Here is a 20,460-nt window from a genome sequence, read left to right as displayed (position 1 = left end):
AGAAAAGCATTGATCGGTAAACATGCTTTTCATCTGTGCTTTGTCTGTGCTCTTATTATCTGAGAGCTTCGCTGCTTGATCCAAGTCTGGGATGGGATTTCGTTTTGCTTTCTGTGCCAGCACTTGATGTTTCTTAAAAGGGAGCTCCATTGTTCTGTCAGACTTTGAATACCATAACGATGTGTAATGTGCGGTGTGTTCAGCCAACTTGACCAACCACGCTGTGCGTTGCTTGGGGAATTCATGTTTTGCTGCAGGCGGTTTGGTTTTTAGTGGTTTATTTGTTAAAATCATATTTTAAAGAAGCTGTCTGTAGTTTTAGTCTTTTACTGACCACTTTAAAGACTAATTATTGACCCACTAATTTCTGTTGCTTTTGTGACATGGTACAGTTTTACATGTGAGTCCCACCACATATATCACGTATAAAAACAAACAGCCACAAACCATTACCAATGTTATGAGGGACCATCAGTAAGCAGGTGAAAGGTCAGAGCCTCACTGCCTTTAAAACAGGTATCACAAATATTCCTGGGTCTCCATTCAGCCCACCAATGCTATGAAGAAACCGCTAATTAACTGAAGTGTAAATTCCTGCAGAAAGTAGCTCCGCGGCCTCAGAACGTCTCTCTTCACCCAGGATGCTATTTTAAGGAGGAATCTGGTCCCGGGGATTAGAGGGCGTCCATAGCCCACATACCCAACCAGAGGCACCCAAGTCTTTAGGCTTTATTTTGGGAGCACACAGTTACCCTGACTCGTTGTTGCAATGCTCCGACTCCTGTTTCAGTGAAGCAACTCTCCCTCTCTTCCTGTTGTTACATCATTTAGTGTTGGTGGTTGATATAAACAAGGGTGCAGATAAGAATTTGGCTGTTCTGGGTCTTATGCTCATAGTTTTGTCTAAACATTCACTAGTTATCCTTTTGTCCACAATGTTTTGAAGCCACCTCACTAGAAAATTAGCTTCACAAACTTCACAAGGAGCACTAGTATGGAAACTTGAAGAGTCATTGGTTATTTAATTAACAGTACAACAGAGAACACCTGTGTGAGCATTCAGGACCTGTAGATAGTCAGGCAGGTTCACAGTGTGACCACGTTAATATTAATTAATCAGTGTGTGTTTGCATTTAACTTGTATGTTATTAGACCTGGCTGTAGATGCACTATATGTACAGTATGTGTTGGTGTAATGCAGCTTCCTGTCTTCACCTTCACTGAACATCTTCCTCTGAAACGGCCATCTGGAGTAAACATTCACCTCTGAAAATAGTTCACTACTGAGCAAGCAGACACAGGTCTCTGTTCATATGGCTTTAACAGGGTTCACTCACCTTTCTCAGCCCGTCTACTCAAATGGCAGCATAAATAAGAAACGCTACATGATCTTTGATGAACAGTGATTTCAGTAATGGTGTGTGGGTTGAGAATGAATCTCGAAAATCAACCATCATTCTTCAGAATTACTTTAATTACTTTGCCTTCATTAGTTAGTGTTGCTTTAATCGTCCACCTTGTGGTAATTATGTAGCTGATAAACCAACATTGCACCAACCAGGTGCAATAAAGCAATCAATCAAGCTTTATTTGTAAAGTGCTCAATTGACGCTCATGACAAGTGACAATTTTCTTTAATTAGTTTATTAAGCCTATATTATTAGGAGAGTTTGCATCAGTGCGTTTACATGATGGATGTGAATTCAGAGCCTCTCTCTCTCTGCAGAGCACATGTGGTTGACAGTTGATGGGAGTGCGAGGGGAGGTCGTCCACTTGGATGGATAAAAATATACACACACTTTTGATCCCAAAAATTTCTATTTAAGGATCAGTTCTGTTTTGTCTGTATCTCCCAGCCATTTAATAGCCTTCTGGTGAACATAACACTAAGAGAGCACTTAATATTTTTTCATGCAGTCAAAAGTTTTCTATCAAAAATATATAAACATATTGCCAAAAACTATACTGTTAAAGTGGATTCAAAATCTGACTGAGGTCTGTAGAACATAAATATTAATGTATAAATTGTGTTGGTTAAAAGGAGCATCAGTGAAGTGTGCTTTGATCCCAGTATAACCTTAGAATATTAAATAATTCTTTATAGGCATTATTGCTCAGCTCTCTGTGAAGCTGATTGTCGTGTTCACGATCTTGAGTTTTTTGTCTTTGTGAATTAAAATAACATTTTCTCTCACTTCACCTTAAGGTTGAGGTTCGATAAACAAGCCTGGCTCCAGTGGCTTCACATGCTGCTGTATCCATAGCGGGCCAAAACCAGAGTAGAGAGCGATGAGACAGATGAGATACCTGGTTCATGGGTTCTGTTGTTGCTGCCCTGCCTCTGTTTGACCAATGGAAAGGCACCGTAATCGCTAATCACAATAAATCTGCTATTGAAGTAAGGAAGCTGTGCTGAGTTCATGGTGGCGTGCGAGACAGACGATAGTTACGGTTATGACGATGGTTAATATTGACAGTCTGTTTCTTCATAAAGAACCTCCATCTACATCTACATAGTAAGTTCTGGTGTGACACACCATGCTTTACTAATTCTGTTTAACTTGCAAGCAACAATGTTAAAATGAACATCCAGTGGACCGGTGGCTGAATGCCACAGAGGAGCCAAGATGGTTGACCTGTCAGCGGTCGGCTGGCCTCGGCTCTGAGTGCTTTGGGCTGTAAGAGGAGAAAACTTGCCCCCCTTCTTGATGAAAAGCTCATTTAAAGCTCCGGGGTGCGGTACATATAGCTGCTCCATTTTTAAGAATCTCTCTTTTAACACTTGGCAGAGAAGTGCAGGAGAACGAGTGCTGCCCTGCAAGCTCGGGGTCGGGTTATAAATGGGTCCCAGGGGCCAGCTTCCTACTGACGAGGTCCAAACTCTGCTGAGAGGGCCGCTGGTCCGGCAGGCGAGGCCCCCAGGGGACTTTGCAGTACGAGCTGCAGGATTCAGGCTGGTGAAGAGCTGAAACCCAAGCATCATTGAATATTTCATCGTCCGTGCATAGAGTCAACGCTGTTTTGGAAATGTGATAGTTTAGTGTCAAACAGTGGACTAGAGGCTTGGAGGACGCCAAGTTCAATGCCAAACCCGAGCAACGGCAAATGTTTACAGCTCTGGAAACTGATTTAAAAGATCTTATTGTGCCGTTTTCACCGAACTGTTCAGGCTGCTGCTGGAGTTTTTAGTTTTTGAAACAGAAGATTTTTAACACTGAAAACAAATCATAAAAGTGAAGCTTCTGGTAACAGGACTGTCTGAATGTGTTTTTTATCTCTCACCAAAAGGAACAACTACAAAACTTTCAAAGATTCTTGAAAACATATTTTAAACTAGTTAGTTGGACAGATCGCATATGAGGACGTTTTAACTGGTTATGAAACAGCCTCACCTTAAAACTGATGCGTCTATATGACCAGCATTGGCAAACAAGACCAACAGTGACAGGATTGGCTGTTCCTGCATCATTTTTAGTGTTATTCTTAATGCCTCTCATGAGGTTGGATTCTTACTTATCCATGTTGGATTCATGTCACAGTGCTGAGGATGAATTGTGGTCTCACAGCCTAAAAAGTCACAAAGTCGCAAAAAAGAAGTTCACTTGTTTCAGCATCATCATCTTTTGTCCACAGTGGCTGCCAGAATCTGCTGAAAAAGGAAAGGGCCTTGTAGAAGCCTCAGCATCTACATCTCATCATTATTTATTGTACCACTGAAGCATTCAACATTATATTGTTGCTGTATGCTTTAATACAATAGGATTCAAAGCTCTCCACTTTTGAATAGATCGTCAAAAAATGTTTACCTCAGTTGAGTTTTTTGATGAAATCGAAAAATCTAAGGGACACCGATAATGAAAACTTAAAAAGAAAACTTGATTAAAGCCACAAATATCAATGTGAATACAATACAATACAATGCTGCTCATTTTTTTTCATAATCAATAAATCTGATGATTTGCTCAGTTTGAACAAACCAAATAATGAGAAATATCCATCAGTCTCTCCAATGAAATTCTTCTTTAAATATTTAATTGGTAGAATAATGTATGTAAAATATGAATGGCTATAAAAAAAGTCTGCTGAGTTTTAGGACTTTTGAATAAAGTAGTATCACCCTAATTGATTTCTCACTCTGATCCTTTGGCAACATGACAGTGTGTAGGTTAAGTGTTTGGAGTGAAGAGGTTTTCTGACAGGTTTGGATTTACTTACTAATAGGGGTGTGACGAGATCTCGTGCCACGAGATCTCGCGAGATTAAACTCGACGATATTTCTCGTCGCGTTAAAAATCTGTCTCGCGAGATTTGTGAGCTATGCAAACCTCTACCCCTGTACCTCTACCAGAGAAGCTGGCTCTGCTTCTACCAGAGAATTTTGACTGGCTGTGCTTCTACTTGTGACCTGTGGGGGAAGTAATGCGCATTTGCTACGTCTAGCCTGCCAGAACCTAAAGAAGGAGAAGGAAAAGAAGAAGAGGAGGAGAAGGAGGGGAAACAGCAAGCAGCCAGAATGACGTCGGAAAATACCGGTATGACCATTGAAGATGCCCCCGCCACTTTTAAATCGTCTGTTTGGCAGCATTTTGGGTACCCGGCGGAAATGATAAATGGCAGCAGAGTGACTGATAAAACACAGACAATATGCAAACATTGTATGAAAATAATGCCGTACACCGCGGGTAATACGAGCACGATGCGGAGTCATATGCAGCACCACCACAGCTCGGTACTCAAATCAGCTTCTGCACCTGTGAAGAAAACACTAACAGGCCAGACGACGCTGACAAATGCATTCGGACCTCAACTTCCACAGTCAAGCGCCAGAGCCACAACAATAACAAGAGACATAGGTGTTTTTATCGCAGCAGATATGAGGCCATTTTCTGTGGTAGAAAATCAAGGATTTCGGCGACTCATCCACACACTAGAACCGAAGTACAACATCCCATCACGCACGCATTTTACCCGCACAGTGATCCCGAACCTCTATGAAGAGTCCAAGAGCAAGGTTGTACAGGTCCTGAAAGATGCAGAAAGCATCGCCATAACAACGGACGGCTGGACATCGAGAGGTACGCAAAGCTACATCACAATTACAGCCCACACAATCAACAATGACTGGGAAATACAAAGTGTTGTACTACAGACTCGCCCACTTTTCGAGTCCCACACAGGGGCAAACATAGCTGAGGTTTTACAGACAGCTGTTACTGACTGGGAGCTTAAAAAACCCAACCACGGCATCGCTGTTGTTACTGACAATGCACGTAATATGGATGTGGCCGTGCGCGAGGCGGGATTGAAGCCGCACATTAAGTGTTTCGCGCACACTATAAATCTTGCAACCCAAGCTGGCCTCGGTGTTCCCCGCGTTGCTCGTTTGCTCGGGCGGGTGAGACGTGTGGCTGCTTTTTTTCATCGGAGTTCAACGGCTACCGCGGTGTTAATGTCCAAGCAGAAACAGCTACAATTACCATCACATAAGTTAATCATGGACGTTACTACGCGATGGAACAGCACGTTGGATATGCTGGCTCGTTACCTTGAGCAGCAAGCTGCCATAGCAGCAGCTCTCACCAGCCCAGAGATAAGACAAAACGCCCGAAGTATTGATACACTTGACAGCTGCGATGTCAGAGATGCTGAAGACCTTGTGAAGCTGCTGCATCCTTTGAAGACAGCCACCACAGTGTTGTGTGAGGAGAGGAGTCCCACAGTGTCTCTCATTGTGCCACTTAAGAGCATGATTGAACAGAACATGACACCAAATGATGGAGATTCCACCACTGTGGCCAACACAAAGACTGCAATCCTCACGAATATTGCAAACAGATACAGTGGGGATGCCTTCAACTATCTGCTGGAGTGCACGATACTGGACCCAAGGTTCCGGACTCTACCTCAGCTAGACCATGACCAGTGTGAGGCCGTCTTCCTGAGGGTACAGAACAAGGCAGAACAGTTGCTGCAAAAACAGGTATATATATATCAGTGATGAAGTGTGTCTGTGTGTCTGTGTGTGTGTGTGTGTGTGTGTGTGTGTGTGTGTGTGTCTGTGTCTGTATGTGACATCTGTGTGTGTGTGTCTCTTAGCTGCTTATCAAAATTAACACCAGTGTTTCTTCTGTTTAAAGACCACAGCTGAGGAGAGGGAAGAAGGGGCAGCAGGTGGAGCTCACTGTCCCACACATGGTAGAGAGGAGGCTGTGAGAGATGATGAGCCCGAAGTGACAGAACCTACTCCCAAAAAGACAGCACTTGAGGACCTGTTAGGAAACTCTTTCTCTACTGAGCCAGAGATGTCCAACAGTTCAAAACAGGCTGAGAGGGAAGTTGAAAACTACAGAAAAGAGGCCTCTATCCCTCTCAGTGGCTGCCCTCTTAAGTGGTGGCAACAACACTGCTCCCAATATCCTTTGCTGTCTCACCTTGCCAAAGCGTGCCTTTCTGTCCCTGCTACCTCCGTTCCAAGTGAGCGCATCTTTTCAACAGCAGGAGACATAGTCAATGCGCAAAGATCCCAACTGCTGCCAGACAATGTGGACATGCTAATATTCTTAAAAAAGAACATGGCTGTGTAGTTGCAGCATGTTGTTACACTTGGTCAGGCTTTGTTTGCACTCTGTATTGACAGTTAATGATTTGGTTTTGCACATAATATTGTTTGCACTTTGAAAAGAAAAGGAGGAAATATTCAATTTTATTATTTTTTTATTATTGTTTTAACTTTTATAAATTTTAGTTCTAGTTTCAATTTGTGAAAGAATAAGTTTATTAACAGTTAAAAGAACATGACTGTGTAGTTGCAGCATGTTGTTACCTTTAATACTTGGTGCATGCAAGTTATAATAAAACATTTCAAAATGCTTGTGCAACTCAGTAAAATAAAAGTCTGTTGGTCCAGTCATATATTTTGTCATTGTGGTTTTCCTAAAATCTCGTCTCGTCTCGATCTCGTGAACCCAATCTCGCGTCTCGTCTCGTCTCGTGAGCTGAGTGTATCGTCACACCCCTACTTACTAACAGACTGAATCTCTGAATCTCTCCTCGACATCCATGACCTTCTGATCGGACATGGCCCCGGCTGAAGGGTCACGACCTTTCTGGCCATTTCCTCTGTTTGACTTTACGGAGTTGATACTTCAGAGTCAGCTGGGAATTCACATACACAAACAAAACAAGCGTCTGACATGACTGACCCACTGACCAAAGAAACCCTCTACACTGGAGGTTAACACAGTGTCACTGATCTGAGCTCAGATTAAGATTTTTTGTTGTTGTCTCCCTTTATTTGACAGATTACTGGTCACGCACTGGGTTCTGTGAAAATCTGCTGATCCTTGTTGCTAACAGGCATTAGGAAAGTCTCAATTCTGATTCTGTGTTGGTTTACAAAGATAGTCTGGGTCTTTCGATGTGGGGTTGTATGAGGTACTTATCCCTAGTCAGTTTGTTATCTGCAGGAGATGTTCATCAGCTCTCCCCCTGTATGAAGAAGCAGAGCATTGTAATTCTTAACATGAACAGACTGTGATCTACTGCAGGAAATACACTGATTAGGGATAAGCACTGAATATCAAAAACTGGCAGAAAGTTGGCATTAAATTTCATCATATTTTAGTCTCAGTCAGACCAACAGATCAAACATGAAGCAGGATTAAACTCTACCAGCCCGTGTTGGTGTTTGAGGGGACTGTCCAGGTCCAGCAGGTCACAGTCTGACCCGCAGTGAAAGCCTCCACTCAGACAGAACACCAGATAGCATGAGACATAAACACCTGGTCGTCATCTGTCTGCCCACCGAGCGTCTCCTCCTCGTGTGTTTCTCAGTCAGTCTGACAGAAATGAGACAGTTTTTTTAGCATAAATTGTGGGTAAGTCTGATACCTGAGTGGTGAGCGTGGACGCTGCCTGTGTTTACCCTGAGGTGAGGCCAGCAGCCGGACTGAAACTGATACCCTGACTGATGTTTACTCAACTGCTGTGTCCTAACCTTGGTACCTATGGTGGCTCCCGACATGATCCACCTTAATACTGACAAATGACTTTCTGACCGGGAAGTCCCAGAAACAGGGGGGGCGTTGTGGGTAATCGATCTGTGATGAGGAGACTAAAGATTTTGGATAGTGCCATTGCTAAGTTGAAGTTCAGAAGTCCATCGTTGATAATGAAGGTCATCTGATCAGGATGATCTTTTTATAAGACTCTCACATGTACCATCCTGTGGTCCCAGATACACATGAGAGCACCAAATGTTGATTAATCCACTGCGTAGAATAGTCCCCAACTCGATGAAGAACAATAAAGGTATGTTTATTGTAATCAAGTCTCACAGAGTGAACTCTCAAGCTTCTGTCTGTCCATGATCTACAGACACTGATCCTTCTCAGGACTGTAGAGGCAAGACCTCTTTCCCAGCATGCACTTGGTTGATGCTTTTATCATGAACTATGAGCTCTTTATGCTGCTAGATAATTGTTCTCTTTAGCTGCAGCAGGTCCACTGTTGTTGACGTATGTGTAGTTTCCTGAGTTGGCTGATTGTTCAGTGTTTTAGTATTTCACATCGACACACTCCATAATGGAGTACTCTGAGTCGTATCAGAATTCATTCTTTCTCTTAATGGACATTTTGACAGCTGCTGTCTAAACATTTTATCCTCTGCTGCTTTTTTTATGCTCGCTCAGCAAACTGAAACAGAACTGAAAGCTTTTTTTTTTTTTTTTTGATAAGTTCGAGGAGAGTTTTAAAGATTCAGATCCAGGAGACGTGTCAGTATCACTCATTAGTTCCCACTTAGTGTTTAGGAGTCACTCCTCAGTCTGGACTGTTGATGTGCAGGAGGTGAGCTGCTGATTTCACTAAACGTTAGGAAGTGAGTCAACCCTGTTTATAACAAATGCTTTAAAATATATCTACAGTTTATTCTACTTTACAAAAACTGTGAAAAACTGAAATGAAACAAAAGAAACAAAAAATGGAGCCTTCATCCAGGAAACCTTTGGAGGCAGTTAAAACAGACAAACCATGTTCAAAACCAAGAGAGTTTTATATGCCAATATTACCTTTTTTAAAAATTGTTTTTATCAGCCTTCATAATTTTTAATAATCCATATTGGAATCAGCCCTGATAAAGCAGTCATCTCTATAGTTGGGTGCTTTTCTTCTGTGATGGTATGATTGCACGTGACTGGAAATTTAACACCACCAACTGTGAATCTTGATGAACCAACTCATATTATACTCATAGAATTGCAGCTGATGAAAATACTGACAAATCAGCATCGATTTTCTTGCAGATTTGATCAAAAGTAATTGTTACATTTTCACATTTAGAAGGAAGTTGGGGTGGATATGACAAATCTGATACCAAGTGGCCAGACACCAGTGGCAGCAAAGGATAGAATATGTTTTTCTGTATTTTTAGCAAACTCAACCATGATTGAACCAGGAGTCAGTCCAATATGTGTGAGTGTGGAGGCCTTGTGCTGAGATTTTTTGAGTCAAAATCTTCTCCTGCGACACTTTGAACTCGTTTATCATCACCTGCTCCTGATATTTAGGCGGTGGCCTTGACCTCGACCTGACCTCCCCCTCTGACTGGGCTGTGTCGGGTTTCTCTGTCCAGCTACTGCAGAGGACGCAGAGGATGCTGGGACCGCGGAGAACAAGATGAAATATTGCAAATTTCATGTAATATTAACTCAGTTGGTTCAGAAAAAGATAAATTCATGTCCATCGACTAATATTAACAGTTAATCTGCAATTATTTCTTTGACTAATCACTTAAATGTTTATAAAACATCACACAACACTGAAAAATGTCCTTCACAGTGTTTCAGAGCCCAAGTTTAATGTCTTATTTGTCCGACTAACACTCCTAAACTCAGATGTTCATTCTACTATAATGTATAATAACTATAAAGTTATAAATTGATATCAAAGGTTGCAAACTAATTTTCTGTTGGTGTGTTTATCCACCTGTAGTTTCAGCTTTAACCACAGAACAACAGAACTGACTGCTAACCTTGTTCACCTCACATCAGGGGATAAATTGAACGAGGAGATCAGCGGACTCATAAATTACATTTTAGAAACAACAGTTAACATTTAATTTAAATATATAATTTAATAAAAATAATTAACTGTATTAATGACTTCCCACACACACTCACACACACTCTCACACATACACACATACACACACACACACGCACACACACACACACACACACACACACACACACACACACACACACTCACACACACACACACACACACACACACACACACACACTCACACTCACACTCACACTCACACACACACACACACCTGTCCCTCTGTCTTGAGAACACATCAGTCGTTGACGTTGGCCTCCTTCAGTCCTCGTCAGCGCTTTTTCCTCCAGGATGTTACGACTTGGTCGGACATCGTGTTCAGAGGTGTTGGGTCACTTCCTGAGGAGCAAATGTCACGCCCTGTCACTGCATCATCTGGCCAATCACTTTGCATCATATTAGTCATTCTCTCACCTGGTTAAAGGACCGTGACGTTTGTTGGACTCCACCTGTCTGCTGAGCTCTCAGCTCAGGTTGATGGAGGATTTGTCACCACTGACAACTGAACATCAGCTGTCTGCTCTGGTGCACATCCACACGTCAACGCTTCTGTTTCACAGTTGACAAACTGTGCCCAAAATGTCCCAAAATCCTTTACACTAAATTACTAATACTATAATTTCCAGCTGTGCTACAATTCATGCATCCTGGCTTTGAGCGGCTGATTCTTTTCAATGTCATGGACCTGTAAGTGTTTTGTATAATGAGAACCGAAGCTGAGTTTTCTGAGGAGGCTAATTTCAGGTTGTAGCTCTTTGTACAGCCAGCATGACCATCAGGAAATGAGACTGGTTTGAAATGAGGCACAAGCAAAAACAGAAAGGAAAACAGTCATAAAATACCCAACGCAACCCAAAACTGTGACCACCAGCTCACCAGACTGATGTGTTAAACCAACTGAATGAAGTTTCTTTTTGCTCTTTTTTTCATGGGTTCTGATTTGGATAACTTAAGAAATCCTTCCTCAGTTTCCTTTTTAATGGTTAAAAATCACGTCTCTGCCCGGTGCTGTTCTTGGGTCTTGATCGACACCACTTCCTGATTCGGCACAAACATTTGCATCAGGCATAGATGTTGCACTGTAAGCCCACCACTGCTGATAGATGAACATTTTATTCCAGTTGATGTTAGGTTTTCAGTGGACATACATCTTTGTTTGCTTGTATGTACACATTTGGAAAGCAGAGTGCAGTTCAGTCGTGGTCAGGCCAGTATGCTGGATGTAAGCTAACACTGTTTTGGTGAAGCCTGCCTCTCGTCCCAGCAGGCTCTTTACACGTCCAGCTGCTAACTGCAGGATCAGACCCAGAATTATGTTTCCTTGTTGTTGAATCTATATGGAGTCTTTTCTTCTGCCACAGTGGGACTGAAGGAATGGTGTTTACTGCAGAGAGCCAACTGGACTGCACCACTGACACACACACACGCACACACACACACACTTAATGCACACACACAAACACAAAACTCTGCTTCATGCAGTTTATGTAATAATCTGGATCTATATTTCCCAGGTTTCATTATTTTATGTCAGTATTTATGCACAAGTTTAACTGACTTTACTTGTTTCTTGCCACTTGATATGAGCAGCCTTACACACACACACCATGCACGCACACACACACACACACACACACACACACACACACACACACACACACACACACAGGCCAGCACCCCCCACAGCCTCCCCACCCACTCCCTCATTGGCCGATCGTGTCGTCACGGAGACAACAGCTGTCTCCAGGATGAAGAAGCTACTTTGAGGGTGCCAGCCAGTCTGCAGGCCTGCAACTGGAGAGTCCCAGGGGTCCCTCATGGCCTTCATAACACACACATACGCACACACACACACACACACACACACACACACACACACACTGGCAGTACAGCAGGATTAGCGCCCTCTAGAGACGACAGGCTTTTTTCTTTCCCTCTATAAAGAACATTTTGTCCGTCCTTCTCGTCTGTCACACACATCTGACTAATAACATTCGTATTAGTGTTTATACACAGCGCCATGTTTATGAAGTGAATCTGCGAAGGGGTTTTACGCTGATTGTGTAATAACTGAAGTCATGTTTGGATGAGTTTCACCAAGAAGAAAAAGAAGCTTTGTGTGCTTTCCAGTTGAAATAATGTAACCAAATTTCATGCAAAATAAGTGCAAACGGACCATGAAATTACACATCACAAAGAGCCTCACTGGCACCACACACACGATCACACACATGCACACACGTACACAAACACACACACACACACAGAGTGCACGACCCACCAGTGAGTCAGTCATTACAAACATTTGTTTAAACTGTGTCTAATGGAGTTCCCAAAGTTTTCAACGATTCACAGTTTTAAATGACGCTTAAGAAGGACAGAACTGCATTTGGTTCAGGAAACTGCTGAAGGAAACATACAAAGTATAATATATAACATTTATCTACATAATGTATAACATTTATTAGAGCCTCACACTCTGATGCAGTCTGTTATTTCTTATTCTACAAGTCATCATGCACATGACTTCTTCTGCAGGAATGGACCAAAACATTGCATTGAAAATAATAAGTACAACACGCGAGTCATCTGTCTCGCGTCTGTGAGCCATCACATTTTATCCAGATTTCTTCAAAATATCTCTTCCACAAAAGAAATTAGGTTAGTATGACATTTCTGTGATATTCAGGATCCTCAGAGATCATTTTGCACTTTTCATTTAAACATGATGCGTCACCACGAGTGTAAACTTTTGTAAATTCAGTATTCAGCAATTACCCGCATAGATATTGATATTTTTACAGGTTATGTTTTGGAATCATTTTTCAAGACATCATTCTCTTGAAATAAAGAAAAAAACAGACATATAATTTCTTAAATCTTTACTGTGTTGAAGGAAAAGTTTGATTTAAAGTCTAGTTTGAAACAACACACAAACACACACACAGTGCTGACTCACTGAAGGACCTTTGTGTGTGTGTGTGTGTTGCATGTGTTGTTTTGGGTAGACTGCAACTGTCAGGACAACGACCCGTCTAATCTGCACCTGCCACTGACACAGCAAATGTACGTCTACACACACACACACACACACACACACACACACACACACACACACACACACACACACACAGGCCTACATAAGAGACAGCCGGAGCCGAGCGTCCGACTGACCGACTGCAGGGCATGCTGGGAAACTGACCTGCTGCTAGCTGATAGTTTTACTCAGTCATTTCTATCCTCTCCTAAGTTCAGTGCCTCCATCTGATTTGATTAACTGATTGATTTACTGCAGCAGCTTTTTAATAAGTATCAGTAACTTTATCAACTTCTGTCAACAAGTATTCAACTCACTACAATTTTTGCATCCATGTTTGTCAGTTCATACATCTTTAATCCATCTGAACTTCACATCTTCACTTTGTGTGATATGATATTAGATTAAAGAAAACAGCAGGAGAAGATATAATGTGCCTCTTTTTGTATCTTAGATACCACTTGCTTCCATTAATCAGTCAAATGTCCTCAAATGTCTTGTTTTGTCCACAACCTAAAGATATTCAGTTCACTGTCATAGAGGAGAAAAGAAACCAGAAAATATTTGCATGTAAGTGCCTGGAAACAAAACTATGACTTTTATTTCTTGATTAATGACTGAAATGGATTATTCATGATCAAAATAGTTGATGATTGATATAGTTGACAAGTAATCAATCAGTCAATTAATCATTGTGGTTAAAACCAACAAAGCATGTATTAACAAAACAAAATCAAAATTAAAAAAACAAAACAATATAAGTCTTACATCCCAGGAACATGGATTCTTTACATATGTCCATAAACACACATATTTACTGTGTGTTTAAAACCCGTCCATGTATAAAAAAATGAAAAAGATGTTTTTACTTTTGTAGGTAAATCACACACGCACACACACAGACACACACACACACACGTGGTTTTTTAAATCGGTCTTTATTGGTTCTGCCTGTCTGTCTCTATCTGTCTCCCTCTCATCTCATTCACAAAACACACACTCTCTCACTGTAACCACACACTCGTGGCTGGATGTTGATTGACAGGCGGGGCAGGTGTGGCCAGTCTGCAGCAGCGTCCCACCTGTTGATCCGACCCCCTCCGTACCCACATACACACACATACACACACCCCTTACCGCACCCCTCGACCCCTGACCCTGTGACCAACTTCCTATTCCCATGTGCACGGTAACGACCCCCCCTCCATCACCCCTGGCAACCGTGACCCAGGCCGAGGCTGCAACTTCATAAATAAAACTGAGGCTGTACCTGCCCGCTGCGGCCCACCACCGCTGTTTACAGCCTCCCCGTCACCCATGACCCCTGACCTCTGCACCCACCTCACCCCCATGCTGACACCACCGGGGGGGCACAGACACTGTTGGAGTACAGTGAGGCCCCCATTTATCTTGTATTGACAACTTCTTTTGTATTCTTCTTGTTACAGTAAAGACGCTGTCAGAGATGTGCTGATACATCAATTATGTCAAGCTGTCCACATCAGATCTAAATGAGTGTTTTTGTTAAATTACGGATGGTTTTACATGTAGTCTTGGTCTTCAGATGGAGATGCTTTTTAGTTTTTGTCACATGTCAATCATTTATATTTGTTGTGTCTTTTTGTTGGTAACAGTTTAAAATGTTTCAGTTTGGGTTTTAGTCGTTGAGAAGTCATGTTTTAGTCAATGTTTGCCAGAGTTGTCACTGACTGTTGGTTTGGGGCGGCATCACCTGCGATTCTGTAAATCTGCACGTGTCAGAGAGGAATTCATTGTTTATATTTTGACAGTCAGTCATGACACACAAATGGGGAAAGTATGGATTTTTTTTTATCCATACTTATTGATGAACATTATTTGTTAACAAAATGAACACTGGCTGACGGAGAACAAAATGATCAGTAGTAGTAATGAGTCCTAACATCGTGTCTTTAGCTTCTAAATGTTCCACCAGCTGTTTGTTCTGAGCGGGTAGTGAACACTGTGTTCATTCACTGTATTACATGAAAACAGCAGAGACTGAAAAAGCAATGAGCTAAAAGAGGTGAAATCTTAAAATCAAAATTCAGTAAAGTGCTTTTTCCACCAATCTCAGGATATCTGTGCGCCTCACCCATAACGGTGGTAACTGAACTAAGATGGCGACAGCTGTAGCATCAGCAGACTCATAAGAAAAATTACAAAATGGAGGATACAATTTAGACTTTAAAATTTAAGTTTTTGTTGACAAACTAAAAGAATCTCTCAAATTTGACCAAAACTAATAAAATTCATTCATTTCCATCCAAAGACTGAAGCTTAATCAGAATCTGGTGCCAAAACAAACACTGGTTCCACCAGCAGCCTCCAGAACAGCTTCAGTTCTTTGTCACAGATTTAACAAGTCTCAGGAGGCACGAACGGAGTTGTTGTCCATTTCCACAGACAGCAGCGTCATTAACCTCCGGCTCAGAGAGAATCGTCTCTGTGCTCTGGCTCTCAGCCACCTTCGTCGAGCTCATTACCGTCCCAACAGTAAACTGGAAAGAATGTCTCTGTCGGAGCGTTCGGCCTCTTTACCGTGCAGAATCGGTGAGGTAATCCTTGTTTTTAACAAGCGCTGACTCTACTCTCAAAGCATGAGGGTGTTTCACAGTGATGAGTAGTAACTGCAGAAGAAAGACAAACTGCCGGAGCTGATTGTTCTCCACAATCCCACGACGAGGAGGCTTTCACTGTGATTCACATGCAGACACGGATGGATGTGCTCACATATACCACAGATACATATGCTTTACATGCAGGCTGGCTATCAATCCACAAGGGGTGCGTCAGGGTAACATGTCTGAAAGGGTTTTCATTACTTGAATTCAGAACTACAACTTTTAATTGTTTGTTGATTCTGCCCCGCCTGTGGACAAAAGACGATGTTGAAAGAAAGATAGAAATAGATAGATAAATAGATTTATTTTGGATTTTGAATTTAAGTTCGCGGACCGAGAAAAGCTTGAATTGCGCCTGATGACGAGCACTAAAAATAGATGTAATGTTGGCACCGATATTGCCAATCTTCCTGATGATGGTCACGTTTGCTTGTGTTGTCCATACTGACACACTGTTTCATAACCAGTTGAAATGTGTTTGTAGTACGTTAGTAGTAGTTAGACGCCTTAAATTCTGTACATACTGTAATGTGTACTTTATATTAGTCTACTTCTAATGTTGTTTTTGAATGTCCTCCTGTCATTTTAAATCTTTTCCTGACATTAGGTTTAGTGTTAAGTGGTAATTATCTCTCCTCAGACAGAAACAGGCTGTTTTTGACAGCTAAAAAATGTGAAATATATTTAAATGTCCAAGCCTAAAGAAAGTTAAACATTTATAGTACTTTTATGTACATATCTATATTACTGGCAAAGTACAGATTCCATTGCTGTGTTAGAGGTCAAACTAACAATTATTGTCATTATTGATTATTTTACAAAATCTTTTTAAGAAGATGATAAGTTGCATAATCTATAAAATATCAGAATCTAAGATGAGGTGTCCAAACTCCTGAGATAATCAGTTGAAGATAATATGCAGCAAGTAATTTTCAACCAGAAAATCCTCACACTGAAGAAGCTGTAATGAGAGAATGATTGGCAGTTATCTTTGCCTCAAGCAGATTTCTTAGATACCTGCTTTAATTTAGAATAATGACAAATATAACAGTTTCTGTTTCACAGTTTTCTCGGCCTAAAAACACCCAAACAGAGTTCCTTATTAAACTGTCATGTCATAGATATTATGGATTTTGGGTAAAGCAGTTTTTGAACTCAATTTGACACTGAACACCTACAGGAATAAGATATAAATCCTAAACAAGTAGTTATAATTCTGTTATGTTTTTCATCTTTCTCACGTTAAACTTGGCTTCACTGCTTTAACTGATGGTGCTGAGAGTCATTCAATCCTCTCTAAGAAAAGCTCCTGGAAATGTCGGCTGAAGTTTCATCGCAGAACCAAGAAAACCCTGAGAATACCGAGTGTTCCTCACCTTGGCTCACATGTTTTTTTGTGGGTTGTGACGATCACGGCCCGGCACGCCGCGGCCCTGCCGGCCCACAGGCGCTCACCCCGCGAGGGATTATCCAACCACACCCGGAAAAGACGTGTGAAATTGTGATGGGCACGAAAATAAAATGACAAAGTTTGCGAGGCGGTGCGTGGAGGAGCGTGTAAGATGTTGGCACGCACAACGCTGTGTAAGCTGATATATGCGTGTGTGTGTGTGTGTGTGTGAGTGTGTGTGTGTGTGTGTCTATAGATGCTCCGTCAGTGGACGGGCCAACTGTGAGGCCGGTGTGAGTCAGTGGGTCTTGAGCCGCAGCGAGCCGTGATCACGGCTGATAGCAGGTGCTCTGAGTGGGAAACACGATCAGCTCAACACACTGCAGCTGTATGCTTTAATTGATTAGAGTGAGTTTTATGACAGTCAGGCCTCAGGCATGCAGCCACAGCCGACAGTCAGACGGTAGCTCTCAATACCAACACTCTTATCCCCAGATTTTCTGGATACATTCCGAAGTCATTCTGAAATAGAAATGATGACAAATGAAAGTGAATGTGAGGTGTGAGTCATGATTTGACCTCGTCAGATCTCATTACTCATCAGGAAGAGATTAGGGGGAAGTTTATGAACTCCTAAATCAAATCTTAAAGAAAGCTGTAGGCAAAGGAAAACGTGTTTTTGGTTTTTCAGATCTGTCTGAAGCTTATTTTTTTCCTCACCGTATCATCAGGTCAGCTTTAAAATCATTTGCTTAAATATAGATCATGACTTTCTTCCCCTGCTTCTTTTTTCTTCTTCTTTTTCTTTCTCCTCATCATCTTCTTCCTTCTCTTTTCTTCTTCTTGTTTCTTTTCTTCTTGAGGCTTCTTCATACTCTTCCTCCTTCAGGCCACTATGCTGTAAATTTGGCAACCTACGGATGGTGAGCGACTTGGTGACAGCTCAGTATTTTCCATCAGATCTTTTGAAAACCACAAGTGATGACAGTGGAGATTTTTCCTGCGAGATCAGTTGCAGGGCAAAGATGAGAGGTTGTGCCATCTTGAAACCTCACTAAATATTCATCTTTTATGAAAAGGTTATGACTCTTTGCTGCTGCCGTCATCGTCCTCGTTAGTTGGATAGAAAGAGGAGAAACGGTTATGACTTTATCCTCCTGGACCGACAGTGGGAACTGAGAAGCCCGTCATAGCCTCGATATCAACATGAGTCACAACATGGCAGGATTACCGATCAGAGTTCAGGCACTTCACTGTCATCATTCATACACAGATCTCATTTCAGTCCAGTATGCTTTATTTCTCTCTGGAAGGAGAGCAGCATTTCATTGTCACACTCTTAACGTAGCGGTCAGAGGTCACCAGCCAGTGGCAAAGTGCTGAAGTATGTTAAGTTGCTGTATGGCCACGTCTCGAACCAAACCGTGACTCTGTGTGAGGCCCAGGGTGTATTAAAGGTGCACTATGTAGAGATTTTAATCTTTATTCTGCCTAAATAAACAAAATGAACAAACTGTCTTTGTTTTCGTGAATGGAAAAAAAGTTCATATTATTACCTCGTTAATGTTGTAAATATTAAAATTCTGACACTGAATTTCTTCCCCATAGTTACAGAATGCTCTTTTAATGGAGCAGGATAGCAAGTACACAGTCTCTGCAAATGACAGAATATTTAATGATTGTTGATAAAGGTCTGTGAATTGATAACCAGCCTCTTTCTTTATGTGCCTCCTCACGTACAGTGCTCTTTTTGTTTCCCTGCAAGTGAAATAAACCCTAATCCTCCCGACCTGTCGAGCAGCTCCTGAGTTTTACTTGTATTGTAGTTTTTAGTAGCATGTTGCAGGTCGTTCCTCATCTTTACAGCTTCACTCTGCAGGTGTTTTGTTCTTCACACATGACCTTTGACCCACCATCTCCCCTCTCCTTATCCCTCCCTAATGAAGCTGTGCTTGTCATGCTGTCTCACAGTCTACAATAACCAGAAGATTTAGCGAGATAGCTCTTTTCCTCCTGCCATTGTCCCTCCAGACGACATCTTTTTCCTCTCAGTGAGCCAATTAGAGGAGCTGAGAAGGGCAAACTGTGTTCTGGGACTCGGCTGGACGTGTCAACAGGTCTGTTTTGATCAGGGGATGAGAGCGTCTTGGTCACTGAGCTTAAAGGATTGGTGAAGAATGTAAATTCAGCTCTGCTCCGGTGAGGGGTCAGCGAGGACAAAAGGGGAGGGTCGACCAGGCTAAGGTTACCGAGAGAGAAGGACCAAAGTCAAGGGTAACGTCTGAGCAGGCAGTAAACTCAGCGCACAGATGTTCAATGTTTCTGAATCAAAGTGCAGTGATCAGTGGCCGATCACACTGGCTGAGGTTCATTACTTTGAATTATCAAATGGAAGGACGAACCTTTACAACTTTTGTGGCTCTCTGGCTGTTCATAGTGACCCTTTAATGAGAAGCCAGCAGGTGACTTCAGGCTTCAGATTTTTATATGTGGTAATGTTATTGTCAGCTTGTAAACAGGCTGACCTCGACCCTGACATCCGTATTTTTCCATCTCTGGCGTTGTATCCAAATGCTTCCTCATCAGGTCTCATCACTTTATCATTGTTTTGCCCAGTTTGGTAGGTGGGTCAGAGAACCAAGTACCCAGTGATATTTTATCAATGATTTTTACTTGCCCCTATACAAACTCCTAGTGAAGTTGTGTTTAATATTATCTAATTTGCTGTCAGACTTTAAAATATTCACTTGCACTTGAGCTTAAATGTCTTTACTTGCCACAGTTTTCTGCCCGATCGGTGCTGTGAGTGTTCAGCCTGGTACCTCGTACCTCAGCTCGCCCAAAAATAACCTGTTTTGGGATTTTTCCACCCTTGATTTTGTTGTCTTTACAGCAGGTGAGTCCTCCAGGTGTGGAGGACGTTTCACTTGTTATCACTGAGTGATTTACTAGACTGATGTGCACCTGATGTGTCACACACCTAATTGTGAGTTATTAGTTTTTGTGTTGAGAGACATTTCAATCAGTTTCTCAAAATCCAAAATTTCCAGATTTGTGCAAAAATACTATCGAGTATTCACTGGGGGACGATTCACCCGTTCCTCCACAATAACAAGACGCAAATAAACAAGAGGAAATATATTTTTTAGAGAAGATGATGTTCACATAAACTGTTCTGTTCATCCCTGGACTTATGTTGAACATGGTGGTCTTCTGCTTGTGACGAACCTTTCTGGCAGTGAGTTTATTGAGAATCATTAGACTGTGA

General features: G+C 41.9%; 1 protein-coding gene across 2 annotated transcripts in view; it reads left to right on the top strand.

The window, feature by feature from the left end:
* LOC119024247 (voltage-dependent calcium channel subunit alpha-2/delta-4-like) overlaps positions 1-20,460 on the top strand; it is a 99,225-nt gene that overhangs the window by 2,195 nt on the left and 76,570 nt on the right. The gene's annotated exons all lie outside the window — the stretch shown is intronic.

This window comes from Acanthopagrus latus, chromosome 8, assembly GCF_904848185.1.
Source record: "Acanthopagrus latus isolate v.2019 chromosome 8, fAcaLat1.1, whole genome shotgun sequence".
Classification (NCBI taxonomy): Eukaryota; Metazoa; Chordata; class Actinopteri; order Spariformes; family Sparidae; genus Acanthopagrus; species Acanthopagrus latus.
The sequence above is the reverse complement of the archived record's forward strand: the minus strand, read 5'-3'. Positions and strand labels throughout refer to the sequence as shown.